General features: G+C 45.5%; 1 long non-coding RNA gene across 1 annotated transcript in view; it reads right to left on the bottom strand.

Moving 5' to 3' along the window:
• Positions 1–2,914: 2,914 nt before the first annotated feature.
• LOC134399755 (uncharacterized) overlaps positions 2,915–10,942 on the bottom strand; it is a 75,007-nt gene continuing 66,979 nt past the window's right edge. The window contains exon 3 of the long non-coding RNA XR_010025509.1: positions 2,915–3,669. This is a non-coding gene — a long non-coding RNA (uncharacterized LOC134399755). The remainder of the gene's footprint in view (positions 3,670–10,942) is intronic.

The raw sequence follows: 10,942 nt of genomic DNA, 5'->3' as shown, positions 1-10,942 counted from the left end.
TAACAAATAAATGAATAACATCACTAAAAAGCTTTTATTATGTATGGCAAAGGTGCCCCCACAAAAAAATACTGCTACAGAGGCTTAAAAGGGACATATTTAGCCTGAAATTAGCTAATTTGGTGAGTCAGCGGGAAATCACAAAACAATCAGAGGGTGAGAAAAAGGGGGTGGGGCAATGGGCAACCAAATTTAAGGCTTTAAAGCCCTAAAAACTACTTGGGACCAGGACACTCATCTTCCCCTAATGGGGGGGGGGGCGGCAGGGGAATCTTCTGAAAATATCATTTGGAGAGGTTCTACTTCACATCCCCACAACACCAGAATTGGCTGGGACTTTGGAAAGGATAAGGGAATGTTTAACCCGATAGATATTGTTGTTGTAGTTGTTATTTATTACATTTATATACCACTCCAAAGCTCTCTGGGCACTTTACAAAGATGCAGTTGTTGGGCCTCTTTTTCTGTCAGCCCTTGACATTGGCTAGGCTGGTTTGGGCCGGTGGGAATAGCAGTCCAAGAACATCAGTCCAACATTCCCTACCCATCATTGGAGAAGGCCTTCTCCGTTGCCACACTGGGGCTTTTAAACTCCCTTCCTAGCAGGGGACTGGCTTGTTTTCTCACTGTTAGCCTTCCAAATGTCCAATCATATAACTGATCAAGTGGTACATTTATTAAAAATAAATTGCCAAGTTGTAACCTCCCAGTGGATTCAGTTCTTCTGCCTGCTCCTTCATTATTTTATGTTGATTGCAGTTTGTAGTTTTACTGCATTACCTTTGTCATGCGAGACACTTCAATGGAAAGTGTATGAGCATTTTAGATAAATAAAAATAAAGCACTGGTTCCTGCCCTCGGACAATAGTAATAAACCTTTTCTGGCTTTGAGAGATGAAACCAGAGTCACATTGCTACTGACTGGGCCAACCTTCCCATGAAGCAGGGTGAGGTGCCCACATCAGGCAGCGGAGTGCGTAGAGTGCCGGATTGAAGGGCTTTCCCTCGCCCCCACCAGCGCAAAGGACAATAGAGTACCTACTTTGCAAGAACAAAGTCCCAGATTCAATCTCAGATAGTGGAGACCTGCTGCCAGTCAAGAGTAGACAACAGTTGGCTAAATCAAGCATGGAGAACCTCTTTCTTTCTTTCTTTTTTAAACCCAAGAGCTAAATTGCAAAAAGGAAACAGTACTGGGGGCTGTATTCCATTTGTGTGTACATCCAAAGGCAGAGTGGGTGGAGCCAAACGTACTACTATTTTAACCCGACTCAGAAGTAAGCAGAACAAGTTTTCTGCATGTCTACTGAGAAGTAAGCAGGACTGAATTACTCAGTAGTGCTTTCAAATAGCATCTCAAATACCAAGGCTCTGCATGTCTACTCACAAGTAAATTGCTCTCCTGCTTGCAAAATGCACCATTCGAAGTCTTTGCAACTGTTCTTTGCAGGTGATTTAAAGGTTAATTGCCTTCATTGCCATTCAGGGATTTGAAGAGGGACTGCATTTAGTTCACAAGTTGGAGTTTCCTCATCTCTGGGCCAGATGGACAAATTGTCTAACCTAGTATATGTCCTTTTCCTACATTGCGTTCAGTTTCAATGTATGTTGGTTTTGCATCTTGTTCTGTACAGCTTTTCAGTAAATGATGTTGGTTGAGTAGTATGGAATGCTTTAAAAATGCAAAGACCATTTCTTAAAATTGCCATTTAACAGATTGAAATTATTTAAGAAACATATTTGAATCATTGCATAAGCTAGTGTTATTACTTCCCACGAGTTCCTACAAGCTATTTTGCCAGGACAAACTCATTCAGCAAGGTCTTAAAATTATCATAAATTATTCACTGGTTAAGCCTCGCAGGGAAGAAAGGACATTTTTGATTGTACCCTGGCTAGTGTGTGATGAAAAACATTACATAATATAGGTCATGTTTCACAACAGAGCCCTTTTAGGGGCAAACCACAATGAAGGCTTTTTATGTAAGATTTGTCTTCTTTATTCCAAAAATAAATATATATATTTTAGTCAAAGGTTTTCAAATGCCATTATATAATTACAAAGGGCAAGGAAATTTCACTTCTTTGGAAGTCATGAAGCCAATGTACAAGAACTCACAGAAACGACACTAGCGGTGCTGGTTGAGAACCTGTCGGCCTAAAAGCCAATTTATACAAATTTCAAAAGCAACAGAATTCACTTTTATGACACAGGAATCTAAAAAAGAGAATCACCCACTGTTGAAGTCTAAAAGGCACGTAAGCTGGACATTAATAAACCATTTTCTGTGTGTGTGTGTTTTTCCTCATGGTGGCAAATATGTTCTATATAGGGCTGTGCACGGACCCCCCGATCCTCTTCTCTTCCAGATTTGCAAATTGCGAATCGGGCCGCTCCGCCACTCCTTGATCCGCCTAGGGTCCGCTCCGCTCCGGAGCTCCAGCTCCTAATTGGAGCTCCGCAGCGGCGGAGGGCGGCGCCAGGTAAGGCCCTCCTCCCTCCTCCCCCTTACCTGCATCCATCCCGGCCTGTCGCCAGCTTCACTAGAGCCCGCGGCTCAACCAGGAACTGTAGGCCCCGCTTGCGGCCTACACTTCCGGGTTGAGCCGCGGGCTCCAGTGAAGCCAGTGATGGGCCACAACGGACGCAAGTAAGACCCTCCTCCCTCTTACCTGGATCTGCCGCTGTCGTCGCACAGGCGGCGGCAGCGGCAATGCCAGGTAAAAAAAGCCTCCCTCCTCCCCCTTACCTGCGTCTGTCCGTGGTCCCGCAGCTGCTTCAACTGAGCCCGAGGACTCAAACAAGAAGTCCGGGCCGGTCTTCCTGTTTTGAGTCCTCGGGCTCAGTTGAAGCAGCCGCGGAACTGCAAAGTATGCTGGTAAGACCCCCCTCCCCCTTGCCCCCTTACCTGGCTCTGTCGCTATTGTCGCACGGGTGGTGGCGGCGGCAGCAGCGGCAGGGCCAAGTAAACCCCCCTTACCTTTTTTGCGGAGCTCCAGATCGAGGCGAAGGATCCGCCTTCACCTCGATCCGCTCCACGACGCTCCGCTGCTCCCCCAATCCGCTTTGCCTCCACCTTAAGGGGAGGCGAAGCACCCCGATCCGCTTCCGCTTCCCCGGTCGGAGGAGAAGCGGAGCACAGCCCTAGTTCTATATAACATTCCAAGACAGCAACTGCAGCGCTTGAATCAAGTCAAAGAGAGAAGATTCCTTTGTAAAAGGACTGTTAATCATTGGGAGAGCAGAAGAGGATTTATTTCTTTTCCTTGGGGTCCCTTTTTGTTTTTGGTTCTTGGCAGAACGGTAGGTGAGCATGGCTGCCCAAAGTTACGGAGCTCAAACTCCACCTCATTCAGTTGTGTTTGGGCGGGTGGCCACATAAACAAAGACCACAATCAAAAGTACAATCACAGCCAGCGTTGGGAGCACCACAGTCGTGACCTGCTGTCGGGCCTCTTGCATCGCCTGCTTTCTCTCCTTTTTGTCTTTGGACGTCTCTTTTTTGGGCTTCCCTTTAAGCTGTCTCATTCTCCTTCTTCTTTGGGCCTTCTGTCTCCCCACAAAACACCAATCCAAAAGTTACGTTCCCCTCGATACAGCCGAGACACGCCTCTTGACACTGAATTTCCCCCCCCCCTTCCGCTTTTGATGGATTCCTGTTTGAAAACCTGCAAAAGAGAAAATGAGAAAGAAAATGAGAAAGAAAAGGGGGGGGAAAGATTGTCCAACCGGTAGTGGGGGAGCTGCTGAACAAGAATGAGATGGTTTCATAGCTCCCTTCGTTGAGCTTCAGGTAACAAGCTCACAAAGGCACTTGTTCATTTGTTATCGCTTACCAGAGCCTCATCTACACCAAGCAGGAAATTCCACTATGAAAGTGGTATGAAAGCGGTATATAAAAAGCAGGAGCCACACGACTGCTTTAACTGTTTTAACTGCTTTTATTGCTTTTAAATTATATATTGTTTTAATTTGGATCATGGTTTGATTTGTTTTTAACTGTGCATATTTATTGTTTTATATGGTATGTTTTTATCCGTATGCCGCTCTGAGATCTTAATGATATAGGGCGGGATATAAATGTTATAAATAAATAAATAGCGGTATACCATATACCACTTTCTTACCACTTTCAAGGTGTTACATCCTGCTTGGTGTAGATGTGTCAATGGGCCCCAACAGTTGTCAGTGCACTTCAATCCTGCTATAAAGCAGTCGTGTGGCTCCTGCCTTTTATATACCGCTTTCATAGTGGAATATCCTGCTTGGTGAAGATGAGCCCCAGGAAAACAGGCTAAAGCGTTTGATATATCCCCAGGAACCCATTGCTTCTCTCAATATGCAGAATTCGGGCTACTGAGGGAAGGGAAGGGAAGGGTGTGGTTAGTTTGAGAGGCCTGGGGGTCAAGTGACAAGGGGGCAGAATGGAAGAGTCAGCTACAGTCCAACCATTTGAAAGACTTCCACTCAGTGGTGGAGTGGAGCTACAGCTGACATGGAGTCAGAACTGGAACTTTTGATTATCATCTGCCACATGCACACACGCCTGTTTTGCACATACGGAGAAGCCACCGTGGGTGAATTTCCACACGGGGCTTTGTATTTGTTTATATAATTATTTATTACATCAATAGCCCCTCCTTTTCTTCCTTCAAGGAACCCAAGACGACATAATCCTCCTCCTCTACAAGGAGATTAAAAAAAAAAAACCCTCTCCAAGGTGAAATTTTGGGGTAACTTATATATCCCATTTTTGGTTTTCAACCATTGCATATATGTAGATTCCACACAGAAGATAAATAGTTCTAGGGTGGTTGTTGTTGTTTGTTTGTTTATTTATTTATTTATTACATTTTTATACCGGCCAATAGCCAAAGCTCTCCGGGCGGTTCACAAAAATTAAAACCATAATAAAACAACCAACAGGTTAAAACACAAATACAAAATGCAGTATAAAAAGCACAACCAGAATAAAACCACGCAGCAAAAATGATTTAAGATTAAAATACAGAGTTAAAACAGTGAAATTTAAATTTAAGTTAAAATTAAGTGTTAAAATACTGAGAAAATAAAAAGGTCTTCAGCTGGCGACAAAAAGAATACAGCGTAGGCGCCAGGCGGACCTCTCTGGGGAGCTCATTCCACAACTGGGGTGCCACAGCGGAGAAGGCCCTCCTAGTAGCCACCTGCCTCACTTCCTTTGGCAGGGGCTTACATTTATATCCCACCCCTTTTCCTCTTGTGAGGAATTCTAGATGACTTACATAATCCTCCACCTCTCCATTTTATTCCCACAACAACCCTGTGAGGTAGGTTGGGCTGAGAGTTAGCGACTGGCCCAAAGTCACCCCATGAGCTTCCATGGCTGAGTGAGGACTAGAACCCGGATCTCCCGACTCCCAGTCCATCACTCCAGCCACTACACCATACTGACTCTCACTTTTTTGTCACGGGCCAGCCACCATTTTTAATAATCAGGGCTCCACGGGGTCATCCCTAATTCTAAAACAGCCCCCAGCTTCTGGGTGGGTTGTCAACCACCCCAACGACTCACCCTCACTGGGTTCACACATAATGAGAAGCTGCAGAGTGGGGCGGAGGCGTGGATCGGCAACTTGATGCCCGCAGGTGCCGCAACCCACCATGGCTAACAAGACATGGCGGGCTGTGGTGATCATGTGAACCAGGTCAGTTACACAGACAGACACACGGCTTCCTCGTTCCCTCTGAACTTAGCTGAAACCTTCACAGTAGTTGGGGGGGAATGAATTTTCCCCAAAACAATATATTGTTCCCTGGTGCAATGTGAAACCAGCTTTAGTGTCAAACCGGCAACAAAGCCTCATTCGCTTTACAAAAGACCTCCTGGTAGAGATGAAAGTTGCAAAAGCTGGTTTGTTGGACCATCAGAATTTGGAACAGCCTTTTTGAACCCGGTACCCTCCAGGTGTTTTTGGACTACCAACTACATGTGCATTTGTGACCACTGGCCATGCTGGCAGGAGAGGTGAAACCCAAAATTGCTGCAGGGCACCAGGCTGGAAGAGTCTGGTTTAGGGAGCTGTTGAGCAGGCGGTGGGGGCATTTAGCCTTGGATTAGGATACGTTGTTTTTGCGGCGATTTGGGTCATGTTACTGCGTGTCTATCGTTAGGCCGATAGTTTAAACTTCATGTGCATTTCTTCATGTTTGCACAATTGTTTAAATGTGATGTAATATCATGTCAACTAGCCTACCAAACCTGGCACCCTCCAGATGTGCTGGACTACAACTCCTAGCAGCCTCAGCTGACATTGCTGCTTGGAGATGCTGATGTATTCATTTACTTATTACATCTATATCCCGCCTTTTCCCCTCCAAGGCGGCGTACATAGTCCTCCTCCTCTCCATTGTATACTCACAACAACAACCCTGTGAGGTAGGTTAGGCTGAGAGTCTGTGACTGGCCCAAAGTCACCCAGTGTGTTTCCATGGCCGAGTGGGGACTAGAATCCTGGATCTCCCAACTCCCAGCCCAACACATTATTATTATTATTATTATTAGTAGTAGTAGTATCCCGCCTTTTGCCCAATGCTGGGCCTCAAGGCGGCCTTAGAAAGTTTAAAACATACAATGGGGGGAAAGAAAAAACAAACCCATAAACGTTTAAAATACACCACAAAATTATAAGACATTAACATAGATGGAGGGCCAGATTATTCTCCAAAGGCCTACTGGAACAAAAAAGTTTTAGCCTGCTTCCGAAAGCCCATCAAGAAGGGAGCCAGCCTAGCTTCCCCAGGGAGTGAGTTCCAAAGCACTGGAGCAGCCACTGAGAAGGCCCTCTCCCATGTTCCCACCAAGCGCGCCTGTGAAGATGGTGGGACTTTAGCCACTACACCACACTGGCTCTCAATGTGATGTAGTCCAACACAACTGGAAGAAGCTAGGTTGGTGGAAGCTAGCATAAGGACTTCATCACACAGAGTTAAACTATGGAATTCGCTACCACAAGATTCAGTGACAGCCAGCACTTTGGATGACTGTAGAAGGGGCTTGGACAACTTCATGGAGGAGCAGGCTATCAATGGCTACTAGTCCTGATGGCTATGTGCCCTGTTGAGAGTGTGATTGACATTGCACACTTCCCCCCTCCCTACTCCCCCACCCCACAGCTCATTCTAAACCCCTGTTTTGCAAACTTCCTCTTCCATTAGCTCCCTCAGTCACTGCAGGCAGTTTCTCAAAATATACTAGGTCATGTTCTAACTTGCATTTTCAGTTTTCTGTAGAGTGGTGTCCAGACCTATTAAGGAATGGCCACCAATTTAAAAGGGGATTGGACAAATTCATGGAGTTATCAATGGTGATGGCTATATGCTACCTCCAGTATCAGAGGCAGTATGCCTAGATACCCCAGCTGCTGGGGAACTTGGGCAGGAGGGTGCTTTCGCGCTCGTGTCCTATTTGGGGTTTCCCCATGGGAAGTGGCTGGCCATTGTGTGAACAGCATGCCAGACCAGATCGAATGCTGGTCTGATCCAGCACGACTCTTCTTATGTTCTTCCCATGGTAAAATGATATACAAATAAACTGATAGTGAAGGGCCTGATGATCATCAGAAGAGGACCAGATCCACAGCAGGGCAAGAATCCTAAACCTAGAATACTGGTGTCAAAGAGGAAATTGCATCTATTGTGCAGAGGTGAAAGGAATAGCCCCACTGAAATTTCCCCTTCTACATCAGCCCTGTCCAGATTTACTCACAGGTCACCCTATTCTGAGACTGTGCTGCTAATACCATAAAAAGATTCCATCTGAAGAGCCAGGCGGCTCCCAGGGAAATCAGTCCCAGAAGGCCATAATAATAATACTCTCCTTCAGGGGGGAAAAATTACAGCAGTTCATTATGGACCTGGAGACACTTCTCCAAGGCCACCAAAGCCTGTCTGGAGTTTGATTCAGCTACAAGGCAGGACATGAAACATTCCAAGCAGCCGAGCGAACAAGGTAACACCGTGAAAGACTGCGTGAGAATAGCGAGAGTTACATGTTCTGTCGATACACACACCCCGCTGCCATCTTGTACAAGACGGTCTCTGGCCTCCTGCTGATCTGCAAGGCAGACAGCGCAAGGAGAAAGCATGCATTTTGTCACTGCATCCAGAGCCAATGTGCATTTGTTAGCACGGCAAGATGTTAGCAGCATAAAAAGGCTTCCCAGAGACTGAGCCACTCAAAAGCCGGGCTTACTTTGCCTGGCAAAGGAGAACAGGATTAAAGCTCACTAGGAAAGAATGGTTACGGCTGGAGTTTTAGTAAATCTGGCGCTGTTGGGAAAAGGGGTGTTTTCAGTGAACCAAACTCTTCTCAGGAGCACAAGGTGGTGGGTTTCTTTCTGCCTCTTGCAGTGCTGGAAATACACACAGCACACCGTTAATGGCAGGAAAGATTAACTCAATAGCCCTTACAGTAGAGAGTTATTTTGTAGGCATACGTACGATTTGTCTGTGTGTACACAAAACTGTGGATAACGTACTCATTTGCCCACATGTACTCAAGAGTCCTCACATGAGCACAGACCCCTAATTTCACACTCTTGCGGAGTGCGCAATGGTACATGACACAATTGGCAGGCGTGTATGTCCGAACAAGCCAGAGATTAGAACTGTTCATGTGCAGAATTGCTATCTAGAATCCAGTGCAGAACTTGGGTCCTTAACAGAGCAATTCTATGCCTGTTTACGTGAAAAGCCATCCCACTGTGTTCAATGAAGCATACACTCAGGTAAGTTAGCATGGATCTCAACTGTTGTCAATTTTTTAAAAAATCAAGTTCCCAGCTCTGGAGTGTGGGGGATATATTTGATAACGTCATAAGCATGGTCTGCTGTGTCATGGTCCCGGCACAGCTCAGGTGACAGCACTGCGACGGGAGTGATCCTGTGTTTAAGTCCCAGGATCTTGGCAGAGGTCCCGGGACTTGCCACCCCATGAAGCCAGAGATGTCTCCAAACAGTACAATTTTATGTACCTTCTAAGTGATGCATTTTATGTTGTCAAAGCAATAAAAGGAGTTTAGGTTTGATAAGAAAGTAAGTATTGCATATATTTAATCCCGCCCCCCAACTTTCCCATGAATTTTGCCTCTCTTCTCTTGATCCTGTTACAGTTCTAGAAAATTTCATGATATGGCTGCACATCCAACATGAAGGATGACACAAAGACCATGAAGATGAATTTGCAGTGCTCTAGCGTGGAGCTGGGAATGGTTAAAAGTGCTTTGCAATGGCTACCAGTTCTGATGGATCTATGCTTCCCCCAATATCAGAGGCAGCATGCCTATATACACACCAGTTGCTGGGGAACATGGGTGGGATGGTAATGTTGCTCGTGGGTTTCCCATTGGCAACTAGCTGGCCACTGTGAGAACAGAATGCTGGACTAGATGGAACATAAGAACATCAGAAGAGCCATGCTGGATCAGACTGAGGGTCCACCTAGTCCAGCCCTCTGTTCCCACAGTCGCCAACCAGCTGTCGACCAGGGACCAACAAAGCAGGACATGGTGCAACAGCACCCTCCCACCCATGTTCTCCAGCAACTGGTGTACACAGGCTTACTGCCTCGGATACTGGAGGTGGTACTCAACCATCAGTGCTTGTAGCCATGGTCTTGGTCTGATCCAACAGGACTCTTCTTTTGTTTGCACATTCCTGTATCAAGCTGGCACAACAAGGATGGGGAACCTAAGACCCAGGGGCCAATTCACACTGTCCTGGGTGCAAAATCTGGCTGTCCAGGATTCTCCAGATGGCCACACACACACCTCCCATGGACTCACCCCCTTTTCCCTGATCACCAATCGTTTGATGGTTTCATTGATTTGTGCAGTTTTTTCCCCCATTCTAAAAAAGCTGAAATGCCTCTCCGAGGGATTAGTCACTGGGAGTAAGAGCTGCAAGTGACAATATGCAACCGGCATTTTTGCCTTTGCCTCCGCCCAATACTAGAATGCGATTCCTCCAAAACTGAAAGAGGCTCAACACCACGAATTCTCCATTTGATTGTCATCAGTGCATCACGGCATGAGGATGAAAGGAAGAACTGCACTGTTAAATCCCATCCCTTTTCTTTTCTTTTTGCTGCATGCTATGGCACACAATCTCACTCTCGATACCAGCGAAAGCCTTCTGGCAGAGCAGCAATCTGCATAATCGTTAACCAGTGGCAAGAAAACGTGGCAAGTAACTTTAAAAAAAAAAGTCATTAAATTTTACAATGAGCTTTTTTTTTAAAAAAAGGGAAAAAACACAAAATATCTCAGCCAGGCGATGCAGTTATCTTGACAGCAGAAAGCAAAACCAAACTCAGATTGCTATGATTAAGAAAAGATGAATCACAGAGTCCCTCCGCAGGAGAAAAGAGACTCCGAAAAGATCTTCCAATCTACTCCTTAAGTAGCAATAAAGTTGGTTTCTGGAGACTTTGTGTGCGTGCCAAGACTCAGTGTTTGTTGTTCAAAGTCAGCTGCGGTGTTGCTGTACTTATCTTATGATGTATGGAAACACAGCATCCGTAACAGAAATTGGATCGGAGAAGAAAATGAATGGAAGGCAAACCAATGGAAGCCAAACAACCTTCCATCACATACTTTGCTGCTCAGTTCCTGGGTTTTTGTTTTGTTTTAAATTACTTGTAATAAAAAAGAAATCCATGTATCTAAAAGGAAACCCATATACAAGAAGGAAACAGCAGCATTTCAGAATTTAAAGCATCTACTGACAGAATCACATCTTTTATATGAGAGAGAGAGAGAGAGAGAGAGAGAGAGAGAGAGAGAGAGAGAGAGAGGAGGAGGTCCAGATATTTTCCCTTGGCTTCAAAGACATATCATTATTGTTGCTTTTTTCCAGAGCTTTAACAATTTGAAAGAGTTCTCTCTGCTGATTGTGGGTATA

Source organism: Elgaria multicarinata, chromosome 5 (genome assembly GCF_023053635.1).
Source record: "Elgaria multicarinata webbii isolate HBS135686 ecotype San Diego chromosome 5, rElgMul1.1.pri, whole genome shotgun sequence".
Taxonomy (NCBI): Eukaryota; Metazoa; Chordata; class Lepidosauria; order Squamata; family Anguidae; genus Elgaria; species Elgaria multicarinata.
Note: the sequence above shows the minus strand (reverse complement) of the source record. Positions and strands in the feature narration are given on the sequence as shown.